The sequence below is a fragment of the Mus caroli genome, unplaced genomic scaffold (genome assembly GCF_978045245.1).
Source record: "Mus caroli unplaced genomic scaffold, Mus_caroli_1 scaffold_8, whole genome shotgun sequence".
NCBI classification, from domain to species: Eukaryota; Metazoa; Chordata; class Mammalia; order Rodentia; family Muridae; genus Mus; species Mus caroli.
Window position 1 is genome coordinate 37,374,128 of NW_028227263.1, and position 9,819 is coordinate 37,383,946.

Below are 9,819 nucleotides of genomic sequence, written 5' to 3' on the forward strand. Positions count from 1 at the left end.
GAGATCAGAGACCCTTATGGGAGAGTTAGGGGAAGTATTGAAGGAACTGAAGGGCAATGGCACTCTGTAGGCAGATCAACAATATCAATCAAACTAGACCCCTGGGAGCTCTTAGCCACCAACCAAAGAGCATAGATGGGCTGGTCCAAGGTCCCCAGAACATATGTAGCAGAGGCCTGCCTTGTTTGGCCTCAAAGGGAGAGGATATACTTAATCCTGTAGAAACTTGATGCTCCAGGGTGGGGGGATTCCAAGATTGGGGCACCCTCTCATAAGCAAAGGAGAGGAGGGAGGAGGGAAAACTCTGTGAGGGAGGACCAGAAAGAGGGACAACGTTTAGCATGTAAATAAATAAATAAATAAATAAATAAATAAATAAATGCTAAAAAGTTATCTTCTCCCATTTCCCCTTCCCCTTCTCCTCCCAGAAGCAAGAGCACCTCCTTCCCCCTGGTATCTCACCTTCTCCTTGGCACACTAAGTCACTGTAGAAATGAGCATGTCCTCTCCTATTGAGGCCAGAAAAGGTGGTCCAATTAAGGGAATGGGATCCACAGGCATGCAATTGAATTAGGGACAGCCCTTACTCCAGGTGTTGGGAGACCCACATGAAGATGAAGCTGCTCATCTGCTACATATATGCAGGGGGCCTAAGTCCAGCCCATGATGGCTCTTTTGTTGGTGGTCCAGTCTCTGGGAGCCCCCAAGGGTCCAGGTTAGTTGACTCTATTGTTCTTCCTATGGAGTCCCTGTCCTCCATGGGTCCCTTAATCCCCACCCCCAGTCTTCCTTAAGACTCCATGATCTCCATCTAATGTTTGGCTGTAGGTATCTGCATTTGTTTCCACTGGGTGCTGGGTGATTCCTCTCAGAGAATAGTTGTGCTAAGATCCTGTCTGCAAGGCTAACAGAATTCTTATTAGTATCAAGTTTTGGTTCTGTCCTATGGGATGGATCCAATTTGGGCCAGTCATTAGTTGTCCATTCACTCCATCTCTGTTCCATCTTTGTCTCTGTACATCTTGTAGGCAGGACACATATTGGGATGAGGGTAGGTTGTTGTCTTTATTCCTCCACTGGGAGTCCTGCCTAGATATAAAACTGGCCACTTCAGGATCCATAACTTCCACTGCTAGGAGTCTCAGATAGAATCACTCACATAGGCTCACTGGAGCTCCCCCATCCCGGGTCCCTGGCAGGTTCTATAGATGTCTCCCCTTTATGAGTACACTGAAGATTTCCATTCTCCCCTGCTCTCCCTACACCTGACCCCCCCCTGACCTGCTACAGTCTTTATTCCCTCTCCTATCCAGTTCCCTATCTTCATCCACCTCTTATATCCATTTTAATTCCCCTTCTGTGAAAGATTTAGCCATCTTCCCTCAGCCTTCCTTGTTATTTAGCTTCTTTGAGTCTGGATTGTAGCTTGGGTATCCTGTACTTTATGGCTACTATCAACATATAAGTGAGTACATACCACGCATGTCCTTTTGGGTCAGGGTTTTCTCACTCAGGATAATATTTTCTAGTTCCATTCACTAACCTGCAAAACTCAGGATGTTCTCATTCTTAATAGGTGAGTAGTATTCCATTGTGTAAATGAACCATATTTTCTTTACCCATTCATTAGTTGAGGGACTTCTGGCTTGTTTCCAGTTTGTCACTCTTACTAATAAGGCTGATATAAACACAGTTAGTCAAGGGTCCTTTTAGAATGGTAGAGCATTTTGGTATATGACCAGGAGTGGTATAGCTGGGTTTCGAGGTAGAACTGTTCCCAACATTCTGAGAAACCACAAATTGATTTTCACCATGGTTGTACACATTCACACTCCCATAATGCAGGAATATTCTCTTGCTCCACATTCTCGTCAGCACATACTGTCTCTTGAATTTTTTATCTTAGCCATTCTGATGGGTGTAAGGTGGAATCTCAGAGTTGTTTTGTTTATATTTCGCTAATTACTAAGGGCATTGAACATTTCTTTAACTGTTTCTTGACACTTAGAGATTCCTTTGTTGAGAATTTGCTATTTAGTTCTGTATCTCTTTTAAAAAATGGAGTTATTTGGGTTGTTGGTGTCTAACTTCTTGAGTTCTTTATATATTTTGGATATCAGCCCTCTGTTGGATAGATGGTTGGTGAAGATCTTTTCCCAGTCTGTAGGCTGTTGTTTTGCCATATTGACAGTGTCCTTTGCCTTACAGATGATTTTCAGATTCTTGTTGTCACATTTATTTATTGTTGATGTCAGTGCCTGAGCCATTAGTGTTCTATTCAGGAAGCTGTCTATGGTAGCAATGAGTTTAGGTTATTCTTCACTCACTATTTTATTAGATGTAGTGTATATGGTTTTGCATTGAGGTATTTGTTCTCTTGGACTTGATATTTGTGCAGGGTAATAAGTATGGATCTATTTGCATTTTTCTACAAGGAGATGCCCAATTAGACTAGCACCATTTGTTGAGATGCTCTCCAATTTCCATCGAAAGTTTTTGGGCTTTATTTTGTCAAAAATCAAATGTCCATAGGTATGTGGGTTTATTTTTGTGTCTTTGATTCAGTTCCATTCATCAACCTGTTTCTTTACCATTACCATGCAGTTTTAAATTTTTATTTATTTATTTATTTATTTATTTATTTATTTATTTATTTATTTAAAACTTCAGATTTTATTTTCCTCCTGGTCCATCCTGCAGCTGTTCCATATTCCATACCTCCTCCCCACTCCCTATCTCCATGAGGATGTCCCATCCAGCTTCCTACCCCATCAGACCTCTAAACTCCCTGGGGCCTCCAGTCTCTTAAGTTGTCTGCTGTATATGTGTTGAGGGGCTCATATCAGCTGGTATATGCTGCCTGGTTGGTGGTTCAGTGTCTGAGAGATCTCAGGGGTCCATGTTAATTGAGACTGCTGGTCTTTCTACAGGGTCACCCTCCTCAGCTTCTTCCAGATTTTTCCTAATTCAACCACAGGGGTCAGCAGCTTCTGTCCATTGGTTGAGTGCAAATATCTGTATCTTACTCTTTCAGCTGCTTGTTGACTCTTTTGGAGGGCAGTCATGATAGGTCCCTTTTTGTGAGCACTCCATAGCCTCAGTAATAGTGTCAGGCCTTGGGGCCTCCCCTTGAACTGAATACCACTTTGGGCCTGTCGTTGGACCTTCTTTTCCTCAGGCTCCTCTCCATTTCAATCCCTGCAGTTCTTTCAGACAGGAAGAATTATGGGTCAGAGTTTTGACTGTGGGATGGCAACCTCATCCCTCACTTGATGCCCAATCTTTATGCTGGAGGTGTGCTCTACAAGTTCCCTCTACCCACTTTAGGGCATTTCATATAGGGTCCCTCTCTTTGAGTCCTGAGAGGTGATTACATCCCAGGTCTCTGGTACATTCTGGAGGTTTCCCCCATTCTTTCTGCTGGCCCTCAGGGCTTCAGTCCTTTTCTCTGACCCAATACCAGATCATGTTCTCCTCTCCTCCCCATCCCATTTCCTTCCCAGGTCCCTCCCTCCCCTTTTGTGGTTGCTTTCTTCTCTCTCCCAAGTAAGATGGAGGCATCCTCACTTGGACCCTTCAGCTTGTTGATCTTTTTGAGTTCTGTGGACTGTATCTTGGGTATTCTGTACTTTATTTTTTGGCTAATATTCACTTATTAGTGAGTACACACCATGCATGTCCTTTTGGGTCTTAGTTATCTCACTCAGGATGATATTTTCTAGTTCCATCCATTTGCCTGAAAAACTCAGGATGTCCTCATTCCTAATAGCTGAGTAGTATTCCATTGTGTAAATGAACCACATAGCCATAAGTGCCCTGGTAAAGAAACTGGAGAGATCTTACACTAGTAACAGAACACCTAGAGATCTAGAATAAAAAGAATCAAACACTTCCAAGAGGAGTAGAAGGCAGGAAATAGTCAAACTCTGGGTGGAAATAAACCAAATAGAAACAAAGAGAACAATACAAAAAATCAACAAAATCAGAAGATGGTTCTTTGAGAGAATCAACAAGATAGATAAACCCCTAGACAAACTAACTAAAGGGCCCAGAGGCAGTATCTAAGTTAACAAAATCAGAAATGAAAAGGGAGACATGACAACAGATACAGAGGAAATTTAAAAAAAAAAAAAATCACCAGATCCTACTACAAAAGCCTATCCTCAACAAAACTGGAAAACCCAGATGAAATGGATGATTTTCTAGACATATACCACATAGAAAAGTTAAATAAAGAGCAGGTAAACTATCTAAAAAGGCCCATATTGCACAAGGAATTAGAAGTAATTAAAAACCTCCAAACCAAAAAGAAAAAAAATCCTAGAGCCAGATGGAATTTGGACAAAATTGTACCAGACCTTCAAAGAAGACCTGATACCAATATTCCTCAAACTATTCCATAAAAAAGAAACAGAAGGAACACTACCTAATTCATTCTATGAAGCCACAATTACTCTGATACCTAAACCATACAAAGACATAACCAAATGAGGGATCTTCAGACCAATCTTGCTTATGAATATCGATGCAAAATACTCAATAAAATTCTTGCAAACTGAATCCAAGAACACATTAAAATGATCATTCACCATCATCAAGTAGGCTTCATCCCAGGGATTCAAGACTGGTTCAATATATGAAAATCCATTAATGTAATCCACCATATAAATTAACTCAAAGAAAAAAAATCACATAACCATCTCATTTGATGCAGAAAAAGTATTTAACAAAATCTAACACCTCTTCATGTTAAAAGTATTGGAGAGATCAGGAATTCAAGGCCCATACCCAAACATAATAAAAGTAATATACAGCAATATCAAATTAAATGGAGAGATACTTGAAGTAATCCCACTGAAATCAGGAACAAGACAAGGATGACCACTCTTCTCATATCTGTTCAATACAGTACTCAAAATGCTAGCTAGAACAATAACACAGCAAAAAGAGATCAAAGGGATACAAATTTGCAAAGAAGAAATAAAGATATCACTATTTGCAGATGATATGATAGTTTACATAAGTGACTCCAAAAACTCTGTCAGAGAACTTCTCTTTTGTTTCTATTTTGTGGAATAATTTGAGGAGTACTGGTATTAGCTCTTCTTTGAAAGTCTGGTAGAATTCTGTGCTAAAACCATCTGGCCCTGGACCTTTTTTTGTTTGGGAGATTTTAATGACTTTTTCCACTTCCTTAGCAGTTATAGGACTGTTTAAACAGTTTATCTGATCTTGATTAAACTTTGGTATATGGTATCTGTTTAGAAAATCATCCATTTCCTTTACATTTTCTAATTTTGTAGAGTACCAGCTTTTGAAGTAATTCCTAGTGATTCTTTGGATTTCTTCAGCGTCTGTTGTTATGTTTCCATTTAATTTCCGATTTTATTAATTTGTATACTCTCTCTCTGTCTTTTAGTGAGTAGGGCTAAGGTTTTTTTTCTCTATTTTTGATTTTTCTCAAAGAACCAGATCTTGGTTTTGTTGATTCTTTTTCATCGTTCTGTTTCTAATTGATTGATTTTGGTCTTGAGTTTGATTATCTCTTGCCATCCTCTCCTCTTGTGTGTTTGTTTCTTTTTTATAGATCTTTAAGGTGTAATTTTAAATTGCTAATCTGAGAATTTTCCAATTTCTTCATAAAGGCACTTAGTGCTATAAAATTTTTTCTTAGCATTGATTTTTGTGTGTGTGTGTGTGTCCCATAAGTTTGGTTATGTTGTACCTTCATTATCATGAGAAAGTCTTTAATCTGTTTCTTTATTTCTTCCCTGACCCAGTGATCATTGAGTAAAGATTTTGTGTTTCTGTAAGTTTGTATATTATCTATTGTTTCTACTGTTGTTGAGCCCCAGCTTCAATTAATGTTGGTCTAACAAGATACAAGGTATCATTTCAATTTTTTGTATTTGTGGAAGCTTGCTTTATGACCAAGTATACAGTGAATCTTGGAGAAGGTTTTGTAAGTGCTGAGAAGAATTATATTCTTTTGTGTTTAGATGAAATTTTCTCTAGATATCTGTTATGCCCATTTGATTTATAAAGTTGGTTACTTTGATTATTCCTCTGTTTATTTTCAGTCTCCATGCTCTGTTCTTTGGTGAGAGTGGGGTGTTTGATTCTCAAACTAAAATGTGTGAGGTACAGTATGTGATTTAAGCTTTGGTAATATTTCTTTTGTGAATAGGTCCCCTTGCATTGGGTGCATAAATGTTCAGAACTGAGATGTCAACATGGTGGATTCTTTCTTTATTGAGTACAAAGTGTCCTTCCCCATCTTTTTTGATTAATTTTGGTTGAAAGTCAATTTTATTAGATATTAGAATGGTTACACCACTTTGCTTTTTGTGTTAGTTTGCTTCAGAAACTTTTCCCAGTCCTGTACTTTTTGACATAATGTCTATCTTTGTTGCTGAGGTGTCTTATATGCAGCAGAATGATCAGTCCTGTTTCACATCCATTCTATTAGCCTGTTTCTTTTTATTGGGACATTGAGTCCATTTTTTGTTGAGAGACTTTAATACCCAGTGATTGTTAATTCCTGGTATATTGATGTTGGTGCTGTTTGTGTGTGTGTGTGTGTGTGTGTGTGTATGTGTGTGTGTGTTTGTGTGTGTACACTTCCATTATTTTGTTCTTGCTGGTGTGGAATTATTTATTTACTGTGCATTCTTGTGTGTAGTTAACCTCCTTGGGTTGAAATTTTCCTTCAAGTATTTTCTATAGGCTATGCTTGTAAAGAGACATCGTTTAAATTTTTTTTTTTGTCTTGGAATATCTTTTCTTCTCCATCTATGGTGATTGAGAATTTTGTGGATACAGTAGTCTGGGTTAGCACCTGTGGTTTCTTAGAGGCTGTAATTTATCTGTCTAGCCCTTTCTAGCTTTTAGAGCCTCTGTTGAGATGTCAGATGTAATTCTGATAGGTCTGCCTTTTTATGTCACTTGGCATTTTTCCCTTGCAGCTTTTAACACTTTTTCTTTGTTTTGTAGATTTAGTATTTTGCTTATTATGTGGTGGGAGGATTATTTTTTTCTGGTCCAATCTAATTGGTCATCTGTAAGTTTGCTTGTTGTAGGTTTATAGGCATCTTTTTCTTTAGATTGGGGACATTTTCTATGATTCTTCTCCTTGAATCTGGGAATCTTTACTTTCTTCTATTCTTATTATTTTAAGGTAAATCTTTTCATACTATCCAAGATTTCTTCAATATTCTGTGTGAAGAATTTTTTTAGATTTAACATTTTCTTTGACTGATGTATCAACGTCTTCCTTGTATCTTCTATGCCTGAGATTACCACTTCTATTTCCTGAATTCTGTTAGAGATGCTCGCATTTGTTGTTTCTGTTCTATTCAGTAGGATTTCTATCTCCCAGATTCTCTCAGATTGTGTTTCTTTATTGCTTTTATTTCCATTTTCAGATCTTGAACAGTTTTATTCATTTCCTTCACTTGTTTAACTGTCTTTTCCTGTATTTCTTTAAAGCATTTATTAGTTTCTTCTTTAAAGCCCTCTACCACCTTGACTGTATTTTCCTGTATTTCTTTAAGGTATTTGTTAATTTTGTCCTAATAGTCATCTATCATACTATATTTTTTTACTTTACTATTTATTTAGAAATTGACTAAAATTCTATGTAATTTAAAATTTTATTCTTTTATCAGTGCTCTATTTGCTCCCTTCTAAACTTTCCTCTCAGCTTCTCTGAACATTCAAGGGTTAGAATCTCTTCTTTTATATCACAGACCAGATCATGTAGGGTATTTGACCTCTAGAATTCCTATAACAACCCATTGTTTTAGCACAAACTTTCAAATTTTTTTATTGATAATTTCATTCATTAATCAATGTAACACAATAATACCTGTTCCTGGTTTCCTTATACAACTTTTGCTACATTTTAACACATGCTTTCCCCAACATCTTGCTTTGTGTTTTAATTACTCAATACATTCAGTTTGATGCCAAACTGTGAATAGGTTTAGGGCCATTTAGCAGAGAATGAGATTCCTAACATAAAACACATCCTCAAAAATCAATGAATTTTTCCTCCCACATGCATACTTACTGCCTATAGCTTTTAGTATGTTTGGCGTGGGGGGCAGTTTCCTAAAGATTCCCCGAGTGTATGCCAGGGTTTTCACTTTTTGGTCTTGTAGAGATTTTGTTTAGTAGTCAGAACTTCAAGAGCAACATCGTATTATAAAGATAGCATATCACACCCTCATTAGTCACTGACTCTTAATTTCTTCTGCCTCTTATACCAAGATATTTCCTGAGCCTTGATGGTTTGGGGATTTTGTTAGCTGTCCTATTTAAGTTAGAACAGCCAATCTGTTATTTTCAGTACTATAAACCATTATGTATTTCTCAATTCACTTCTGTGTATTATGTAAATAAATTTCTATGACTAAGGTTGATAGAAGTCTATGTTTTTTAATATAAACATAATTACTTAGGAAGGCATTTGATACTATGAGCACTTGGCTTGGTCATTCACGGAAGCACACTTTTGTCAGCCATAATTTTGTATATTATGCAAAACAAGTACTTAGAAGGACTTGCATCTTAAGTCTATCAGCAAAATGTTTGGTCTCACTTACAATCTAAAGTGGCTCCTTGGACATATAAACTCAACCATTTCATGTATTGGAAAAGAAACTACATCCAAATTTTACTAAAACATTATATCCTAATTGAGTTCTTGTTGTTGACACACACAAATAAGTGTAGCTCTCACCATTCTGTATGGAAACTTATCTAATCCCCCAACCAAAGAATATACATGGATGGGTCAATGGGTCTAGCTACATATGTAGCAGAGGGTTGCCTTATCTGGCATCAATGGGAGAGGAGGACCTTGGTCCTGTGGAGGCTTGATGTCCCAGCATAGGGGGGGGATGCTAGAGGGGTGAGGCAGGAGAGGGTGGGTGGGTGGGGGAGCACCCTTGTACGTAGAGGCAGAGGAGGGGTTATAGAATGGGAGGTTTGCAGAATGAAGACTGGGAAGGAGGACAACATTTGAAATGTAAATAAATAAAGTAACCAATTAAAAAAAAGAAAGATACAGACACCATTAGAGAAAACCATAGTCAATAAATTTTAGAGTTTTGGAGTCCTGTCCAGTGGATTCATCTAAAAAAAAATTAATTCCTCATTTAAAGCTAGAAAATTGCAAAAGAAGGGGTTTGAAGATTTTAAGAACTAGTGGATCAGAGAGTTTGATGCAAGTCTGTATTTCCTAGGATGGTCACAAGTAACACCCATAAAAATCTCACCAAAATGACCATTTAAACCTAAACTGTCATGCCAGTGCCAGAGTCCTGGAATGGGGAGAGGGCCCAGGGTGTTTATGGTGCTGACTCTAGCTAAAACTCCTAGCAGTGGAGATTTGGATACTGAAGTGTTCACTTTCTGTAGTGACACAGGATTCCCAGTGGATGGGTATAGATAGCATCCCACTCCCAAAAACTTCAACTCAAAATGTGTCCTGCTTATAAGATGTTCAGGGACAAAAATGCAGATACTGAGAGAATGCTCAACCAGTGACTGTCCCAAATTCAGACCTATCTATCTGATGGGGAAGAAAGAATTTCTAACATTATTAATGATACTCAGTTATGCTTGTAGACAGGAGCCTAGAATAACTGTCCTCTGAGAGGCTCCACCTAGCAGCCAATTGAAAGATGCAGAGATCCACAGCCAATCATTAGGTGGAGGTCAGGGAACCTTCCTGAAGCACTGTGAGAAGGACTAAAGAATCCAAAGAAGTCAGGTACTCCATAAGAAGCCTAGTAGAGTCAAGTATCTTGGGCC